We start from the raw sequence: 10295 nt of genomic DNA on the forward strand, positions 1-10295 counted from the left end.
TACATATGAAAAAAACACGGAAATAAATGTTGGCTGAACTACCAGTTTTTAGCGGACCTATCTGTTCGGTGATTGATGAGTAAGCTACTTTTTATGAAAAAGATAAAGCGTAAAACAGTTTTAAATAGCTGATAAGAGTAGAATGGTAACTATAAATGGAACAAAATTCATCGAAAATTTCAAATTCAATAAAATTTTTAACATGAAATTTGTTTTGCTATATTATTCAAGATAATTTATATCAGAAGGACATCTCGTTTTCTAGTTCTTATATATACACCACAAATTACTCGGGGTCATATTTCAAATAAAATGTTTTCTAACGTTATAAAAATATGGAAGATAAATTAAATATTTCTTCCATTTTTCTCATGTAACATTTCCCTTATTTAAAACATATTTATAATTAGAAGGTAATATATATGACCAACTACTGCAAAAATAAAGGACTCTCATAGACACCATGTATCTGTATATGCAATCGAATTTTTCTAGTGTACTTATTTTAAGAATGTGATAGCCAGATTTAATGCTTAAAAATATCTTTAATTGAAAGAATTAGGCTCTAATTAATTGTCGGAAACTATGGAAACAACCTCGAAGCCACAATCATGAAAAAATTTCAACACCTGCAAAGTCTGAATTTTTAAATCATTAGGCTTGAGATTATGGACAGGAAACACTGCAACAACTTCTTTATTTGAATATAAGATTGAATTAATCATCATGGTTTGAACGGTAGAAGCTTTTTGAGGAACCTTAAAATTTACCGTTTAGTAATAGTGAGTTTAATACAAATGTCATCAAGTAAAAGATTCCCAACCTGTTCATGATTTTGAGCTCGTGAAGATTTCTGATATAAATACTTCGCATTTAACCTTGTTGTCGGGGGTTAAATGTAAAGTAGCTATCCCTTAAGTACCCAGCATTTAATGTTAACTTTTTTAAGTAAGAAGGATGCCATAAAATCAAGGACGAGCTTTCTCGTATTCGAGAATAACACGTAGGGCTGCTATAAAATAATTTGCAAGTTCGTGTCATCATTTCAGCTGTGAAGGTTGGACGTTTGTTATGTATTAATCGTGCTTTTTTTTTTTAAGCTTAAGTTGTTTTGCTTATTTCAGTTTTGATTTGTAATTGAAGTTCTAATTTTTTTTTAACATTACATAACTCACAATTTAGTCGGTTGTACCAAACGTATATTAATATAGTATCATTACTCGGTTACAATTTAAATACAAAAGACAGAAAAAAAAATTCACTCACAGGGTGAAGTTCATACATTAAACTCCTATGCCATCATCGACTGATTAATATGGAGTGCTGATAGTTCAACAGATCGTCCTACTCATTTCGTTGACCATTCGAAGAGATCGAGAATGCCATAATCGACGGATTAATACGGAGTTTTAGATAGTTCAACAGCTAGTCCAACTGCTTTTAAATCAGGAAAGCTAACGCCTTCAACAAATCAAGACCCAAGGAAGACACAGGAATCAGGATGCTTCTTTTAAATTAGGGAGCAGTCTTTATCAGGAACGTTAACGCTACAACAAAATCTGTATTAAGGTAACCTCGAGAATGTCAAATTAAAGTTCTTGGGAAAATATAACGAAGCAGCAGCAAAGCGATATTTTGCATAAGCACTTAGTCTCAACTCGAGCAAAATTCTCATCAGCTGAAAGCCGACAGAAATTCAAGACCGCCGCCCGCTGGTACACGGCATTCGCGAGAGCAAGACCCGCAAGGGGGTCAAGCCCACGCCACTCGTTTTCTTCTTACTCTTAGCTTGAAAGAATCAGGAAACAGAATGATCTCTAGCCTGGTGCAAGCACCCAGGAAATCTCGGTTTCCCCGCCTCTGTGAGTTCATAAGCTTTAAAAAAAATCAATTATTATGTTATATAAAACAGCATAAACTCAATACTTAATAATTACAAATGTGCACCATATCTGTGAAACAACTAGAGCAAAAGTTCATTCTGGGTTATGAGGTAGGTAACTGTGCGTGTAAGTCACTTAACTGTACATATCAATCAATATTGTAACAATAACATACTAAGTATTGTGAGCAGTCATAGTGAAACATAAATACAAAATATGTAAACAATTCTAAAATCCAGGAAGTTGCGTTGTGTTAAACAAAACCCTTTCTATGTTTAAGGTCCAGTGCAAAAGATAATTACAATAAATACAAAAGAAGAGAATAAAATCAACTTACGTTTATTTAAGGTAGGAACATATTATGATTACAAAACATAAAAGGAGAGTCATGACCTCACTAAACATTACAATTAAACGTGGTGGCTGGATCAATTAAAGAACTAATTTGAAAACAACAGAAAAGGATGACATACCCTTCTTTAACATATTTGGGATCCATCATACATTTTAGTTTTGTTAGCGAACATTATTTCTCAAGGAAAACTTGGGATAGTATCTGAAAAAAAAAAAAAAAAAAACAAGGTTAGGTTGACGAGACTCAACAACTAAGCTATTGTTTCGGAGGCCAGGCTTCCCTCCTATTACTGCTTCCAACCAGCAGGACACAGGTCTTCCCTCCACAGGCCATCATGACAGCGTAAATTTTAGGATTTTAGAAATATAGGTGTTGCAGCCTCTCTTCGGTGTTGGTTAATTTACGTTGCTACGTCTAAGATGAGGGTCACCTCCGAGCTGCACGCCCAAGTTGACATCTTTTATATTCTGAAATTTCTTTTTTTCCTCTCTCTTCTGTCGTCTCCGTCACCGTCCCCGTCTCCCGAAGTCTCTCGAAAATCACTGCGTAGCCGTTTTAGTAGCTGGCGCGTTTTTTGAAAACTTGGCGTATATGTTGACTATCAGGAAGCCAGAAAAAGGCAACCCTCACTCTGGATCTTCACGGGAAGGGGTTTCCCGACTACCAAAAGGAGCCGTTTCTCGCCATTCCATCGTGCAACCTCCAAAGCCACACCAATGTGTCATCACAACTGGAGGCGGAAACAGGAGGGGGGGAGAAACTAGCCTCGCTCCAGGGTCCCAGTCAATAATGCAGATCTTCATATTTTCAACGTATATTTTCCCCCACCATAAGTAGGCTGTAGAGCATCACCCTGCTAGCCTGGTCCAGCAAAACAGGGTCCTCGTTTCGTGAAAACCACATGGTAAAACTATCAAGCACTTCGCCCCCCACACATGGTGGAACGCTTAGCAGAAAGGAATTTTCGGGTGCAGTACAATTGCTGATAAGAATTTCCGCTGAAGGAAAGAGGGCAAGGGGTGAAAATCTCTGAACTAAGTTAATACAAAATGACTTTGGGAAACTAAAAAAATGAGGCTGATCTTTAGAATATGGTAACTGGTAGTTTGGCGACATTTTGGAGGCGATAAAGATTACTACCTGGGACTTTGGTAATAATGTGAGCAGTACTTAGTTCCGATTACGCATTATTTTGTGTGAGGGAAATGAGAGATCATGGGATATGTCATGTGATATTAATGGACGAATTACGGTTCTTTAATCGGAAAAGGGGGGAAATCGGGAAAAAATCTGGAAATTTTGTATTTGGCTTTATTCTGTGTTGTGTGAAACAGTGTTCGTTAATTTTTGGATCCCATGGCCCTAACTAAAGTGAATTCGAAATGAGTATTTAGTGGGATTGAAAGGGGTAGTAATAAGTGTTTCTTTAAGGTTGTGCGAGATAGAAGTAAAGATGTTTTATTAAGTTATTTATTTTACCTGGTACCTTGCTGTGAACTATAAGTATGATTTTAAAGATCCTGAAACAGAAATAAGAAAAGTTTATCGGACACGTAATCAAGATTTTGTGTGTGTGTGTGAGTATGGCAAAGCATCGAGGGCTATCTGCCTAAGAGGAGGGATGTCTTCGTGGAGGTCTTTCTAAGGGATACTGGCTCGTATACACGTTACACATGGGGAAAACCACGAAAACGCCCATGCAGCCAGCCCGTTCGCGGGATTCGAACCTCGGGCCGAACTACCAGTGTTCAGCGACTTTACCGCTCGGCCGCTGGTGGGCATCAAGATTTTGAAAAACGCGTAAGGAGTATGGTATTGTGCACTTTTTCCCAATTTTGCAGTGAATATTTGTCATGATTAAGCAGTTTTGTTAGATAAAATTTCTAGCATAACTGTAATTCGGCTAGTAGATTGTTGGAAGAAGTGTTCAGTAGATAAAAAGAAAAGAAACATGTCTTTACTTCGTGAAGACAAAATGGCAGCGGAAAAAAATGGTGGGTTGCTGTAAGAGAGTTGGTCGCCAAATTTTCGCCAAAAAATCGCCAAGTTACCATAATGTAAAGATCAACCAAAAATGAAGCTACTAATTACACAACATTATAATTCATAATAAAAATGTCAGCACTGAAATAATTGTTTCCTCAGCCACCAATTGAGACTAAACACAATTTATCTAAAAAGAAATACAAATAAAATCAAATTATTTTTCTTCTACCGCCAGTCAGAAAATATGTATTCGTTTAACGTTAAAGGAAAGAGGGATACCAATTAAATTACTCAAAGTTAAGAAAAAATATTTAACACACAAAAGTGCAACAGCAAAGCTTTAAAAATAAAAATTAAAGCTAAAAGTTAAACAACCTTAAGGGTCAAAACAACTAGAACAAAAACAAAAATCATAAGTCCCTAAACTCAAATTAAAATTAAACAACTTCAACTCAGAACTTTAAAACAACCTAACCAAAAATTAAGTTTACAAAAGTTACAATTTAAACTTACAACCAACTTTAAACAGCAAAAAAAAAAAAAAAAAAAAAAAATTAGAACTTTAATTACAAATTAAAACTGAAATAAGCAAAACAACTTAAGCTTAAAAAAAATAGAAAGATTATTATTATTATTTTTTTTTTAAGTGGCGACTTAGGACTTTTAGGCTTAGTATTGACTTGCTGGTTGTCGTTTCTTATTTCACGTGTTGCTGAGTTTTGGGTTATTTCACTTTTGCCTACTTTTGTATCTATTTGGATAGGTTAGTTGAACAACTTATGAGCAATTTTGTGTTTTACTTTGTAGTTTATTGTTTTATTTTGCAAGACGATTATATTTTGTTTTGGTATTGGATTCAGTGTTCTTTGCAGTTTCGTCGGGTTTACCGTATGGGTTTGGTGAGGTTAGTGGTGTACTAAAGTATACAAGTTGAGTTCTTGTGTGTTTTTTTTTGCTCGGCTTGTTTCGCCGTTTGTTTGATTATTACTTTGAGTGTTTACTTTGAGTGGTTTGTTTTGCTGTGAGTGTTGGGTGTTTCTGATTCTCATTAGAATTGGTAAGTTAGTTAATTGTGTTTTCACTTAAGTATTTTGCTAATGTTTTGTAATTTCTGCCCAGTTTAAGAGCTGGCTTAGGTTTCCATTTAATTCTTAATTTCTGTCACTGTCACCACTACTTAGCTTGTATCTTGCATTATGAGTGTTTGTAAAGTCAGAGACTATTGATTCTTTCGAAAAATTTTGGTTCGGAACGGGGGAGGATTTGTTATGTATTAATCGTTCTATTTTTTTTAAGCTTAAATTGTTTTGCTTATTTCAGTTTTGGTTTGTAATTGAAGTTGTAATTTTTTTTGCTGTTTAAAGTTGGTTGTAAGTTTAAATTGTAACTTTTGTAAACTTAATTTTTGGTTAGGTTGTTTTAAAGTTCTGAGTTGAAGTTGTTTAATTTTAATTTGAGTTTAGGGACTTATGATTTTTGTTTTTGTTCTAGTTGTTTTGACCCTTAAGGTTGTTTAACTTTTAGCTTTAATTTTTATTTTTAAAGCTTTGCTGTTGCACTTTTGTGTGTTAAATTTTTTTTTCTTAACTTTGAGTAATTTAATTGGTATCCCTCTTTCTTTTAACGTTAAACGAATACACACTTTCTGACTGGCGGTAGAAGAAAAATAATTTGATTTTATTTGTATTTCTTTTTAGATAAATTGTGTTTAGTCTCAATTGGTGGCTGAGGAAACAATTATTTCAGTGCTGACATTTTTATTATAAATTAAAATGTTGTGTAATTAGTAGCTTCATTTTTTTTTAATTTCCCAAAGTCATTTTGTATTAACTTAGTTCAGAGATTTTCACCTCGATATTTCGAAAGCCTTTGATTGTGTATGGTTACAGGGCCTCACATACAAGCTAATCACTCTGGGTTTCCCAGATTACATCATAAACATCATTAATTCCTATCTATACGATAGATACTTTGTCGTTCGTTATAACAACACTCACTCTACACGGAAAGTAACCCTTGCGGGCTTACCGCAAGGAAGTTTACTTTCGCCCACATTATTTTCTATTTATACGAACGACATCCCTCACAACCCTCGCACAACACTAGCACTCTATGCAGACGACACTGCGATCCTCTACCAAGATGCGTCTATGGCCGCAGTCGTACAGGCACTACAAGAACACATCCATGCATTAGAGTCCTGGATGATTAAGTGGAAAATCAAGATAAATGTTGAAAAGTCGGAAGCTGTTTATTTCACGAAGAAAAGGATTTTCGACTTAAGCATCACCCTTAAAATGTACGACATCAGCATTCCCTGGGCCAAGCAAGCCAATTACCTCGGTGTCATTTTAGACCAAAAACTCACTTGGGCCCCACACATAACATTTGTTTTGAACAAGTTTCGGGGTACTAAAGCTTTACTCAACACCTTAATTGCCCGAAACTCCGTTTTATCTATCCAAAATAAACTTCATGTATACAGATCCATGCTGCGACCTATTATCACCTATGCCTGCCCAGTCTGGGGATATGTGTGCAAAACTCACATGCTGAAAATTCAGCAAAGTCAAAATGTAATGCTGAGGATTATATCCAACAGTCCCTGGTTCTTCAGGAACGAGGCTGTTCAGAACGAATTAGATATTGAAAACATTAGCATACACATAGCAAAAATAGCACGGAAATTCTTCAACAACATCGAAAAGATTAACAACAGTTCTATCCCAAGACTAAATTATGATTATAACAGCGAAGCTAACAAAAAAAGACCCGGAGCAGTTCTCCGGCACTTAATTTAATTTTATCTACTGTGTTAATTACTGCTTTTTTTGCATTTCCATATCTATTTTATGTAAGCATACCTTCACCGAACATATGCAACTCTTAATAGCACACGCTCATGTGTCGCCATCTATCTTACAGAATAAGAATCAATAAATCATCACTCCACCTTGTTGTTACAATATATCTTATTTTAATACTTAGTTCAGAACACATTAAAATTAGGCCAACTTATTTCAGTCTATGATCCCTTTACTTCTTATTATTGTATTGTATCTTGATAACTCTCTTTTTTATTATATCAAATAAATTACCCATTTTCTCTACCAAGTTTAAACTTTAAAATTTTCCCCCACCAATGCCTGTCGAGCAAGAAATTGCACTCTCTTTCCAGGACTCCCATTGGATCACATGACCAGTAGCTCCTCCTACCCAGCCATCGACCTGCCCTGCTACCTGTTTCTCACTCATTTGAGCGCCGAACGTCGAAGCAGTGACTGTTACGCTTATCTCTCCTGACGGACGTCCTGACTTTACGATTTGTATATACGCAAGGCTCATGAATTGACTATCGTACGAAATTGCTTATCTTTACATATGCCATAATACAACAATCACTATATTCTTCCTCTATTATACTCTCCAATATGTTATGCCAGGAAAGATATGCCTATCTACAATGAATTCTGCACAGGATATGGCTGTCCCAGCCTAGGAGCCTGCTGAAGTGCCCAACACCTGAGCCTTCAGAGATTTTCACCCCTTGCCCTCTTTCCTTCAGCGGAAATTCTTATCAGCAATTGTACTGCACCCCAAAATTCCTTTCTGCTAAGCGTTCCACCATGTGTGGGGGGCGAAGTGCTTGATAGTTTTACCATGTGGTTTTCACGAAAAGAGGACCCTGTTTTGCTGAACCAGGCTAGCAGGGTGATGTTCTACAGCATACTTATGGTGGGGGAAAATATACGTTGAGACAGAAGATCTGCATTATCGACTGGGACCCTGGAGCGAGGCTAGTTTCTTCCCCCCCTGTTTCCGCCTGCAGTTGTGATGACACATTGGTGTGGCTTTGGAGGTTGCACGATGGAATGGCGAGAAACGGCTCCTTTTGGTAGTCGGGAAACCCTTTCCCGTGAAGATCCAGAGTGAGGGTTACCTTTTTTTGGCTTCCTGCTAGTCAACATCTACGCCAAGTTTTCAAAAAACGCGCCAGCTACTAAAACGGCTAAGCAGTGTTTTTTCGGGAGACGGGAACGGTGACAGAGACGACAGAAGAGAGAGGAAAAAAAAGAAATTTCAGAATATAAAAGATGTCAACTTGGGCGTGCAGCTCGGAGGTGACCCTCATCTTAGACGTAGCAACGTAAATTAACCAACACAGGCTGCAACACCTATATTTCTAAAATCCTAAAATTTACGCTGTCATGATGGCCTGTGGAGGGAAGACCTGTGTCCTGCTGGTTGGAAGCAGTAATAGGAGGGAAGCCTGGCCTCCGAAACAATAGCTTGAGTCTCGTCAACCTAACCTTTTTTTTTTTTTTGTTTTCTAATTTCAGATACTATCCCAAGTTTTCCTTGAGAAATAATGTTCGCTAACAAAACTAAAATGTATGATGGATCCCAAATATATTAAAGAAGGCTATGTCATCCTTTTCTGTTGTTTTCAAATTAGTTCTTTAATTGATCCAGTCACCACGTTTAATTGTAATGTTTAGTGAGGTCATGACTCTCTTTTTATGTTTTGTAATCATAATATGTTCCTACCTTAAATCCTTAAATAAACGTAAGTTGATTTTATTCTCCTGTTTTGTATTTATTGTAATTATCTTTTGCACTGGACCTTAAACATAGAATGTGTTTTGTTTAACACAACGCAACTTCCTGGATTTTAGAATTGTTTACATATTTTGTATTTATGTTTCACTATGACTGCTCACAATACTTTATGTTATTGTTACAATATTGATTGATATGTACAGTTGTAAGGATCTTAAGTTTTACTAACGTTTATTTTATTTTAAATCTTTACTATCACTTCTTATTTTCTACTTCCGGCCAGAATTATAAGCGTTAAGGTTTTTATGCAAAGTTTGTCTGGCGAACGCCAAGTATTTAAGTTGTGGCTTTTTGCCAAGCGAGAGAGAGGAAGCAGTGAGTCGAGGCAGGCCGCTTACCTTAGAAGTTACGCAGTTGCTGTTTGCCTTCCAGGCCAGAGGTTTTAATCCTCTTGATAAATTTTAAACGTATTGTAGTATTCACAGTTCTCTGTACTACATACGCTTCCTGTTAATATAAGGCCAATCTTACACGTTTCTTATTCTAAACTTAAATTAGAGTTTAGTTTTATTTTTATACTTTTATGTTTTGACCCCAAGTAGCGGGTCGGTGTATTCCGAAGTACGGAAGTCATTGTAAATAGAGAAAAATAAAGGGTTTTGTATACCCTTCTTGTGTATCCTGTTTACTTCCCACAGTTTTGAACATAGCTTTAGTAAGCTCTCTGTTCCGAGTCAGGTCCTTGCATGTTCCCGAAGAAGGTGAGAAGGAACATTGATCCTGATACAGTTAAGTGACTTACACGCACAGTTACCTACCTCATAACCCAGAAAGAACTTTTGCTCTAGTTGTTTCATAGATATGGTGCACATTTGTAATTATTAAGTATTGAGTTTATGTTGTTTTATATAACACTATATCATAATCTGTTTTGATGTATTTTCAGAACACGTCTGAAGAGTTTCAGTTACCAAATCAAGCATTTCTTCGACTATTTTTGAGGCTTTCTTATAACTGTACCATTGATTTGAAAGGTTTTTCAAATTTTAACCATTTATTTCATAGTATATCTTTTCCCAAAAGCCATTAAAACATATTTGTTATTTTTAAACCTTCACGAAGAACTGAAACAGTTAAGTCATGCTCAACTTTAAATGACACAGTCACTGCTGAGCAATACTTCTCAATACGCAAAAAAGTATATAATCAGATGCTTTCATTATTGCCCATGTATTTGATAATTTACTGCTGTAAAGTTTATATTCAAAAATTCTGAAAAGGTGGCAATGTCTACAGCACACAATTTTTTTAAAATTAATTTCACACTTCTTTATTTCTCTTGTCTTGTCTTCCGGTGTCTTTCGCTTTTGTAATAAAGGACAAGATAAATATTTAGGTTGACCGTAAAAAATTAGTCGGATATTCAATCTTTTGATAAAACTGACACTTTTCTTTGAAGTGTTAATACCGTCTCATTAATTCGCATTGCTTTAACGTCTCTTATGATGAAA

The sequence above is a fragment of the Stegodyphus dumicola genome, chromosome 8, assembly GCF_044657685.1.
Source record: "Stegodyphus dumicola isolate Sdum_Otavi_A_Nest chromosome 8, ASM4465768v1".
In the NCBI taxonomy this organism is placed as follows: Eukaryota; Metazoa; Arthropoda; class Arachnida; order Araneae; family Eresidae; genus Stegodyphus; species Stegodyphus dumicola.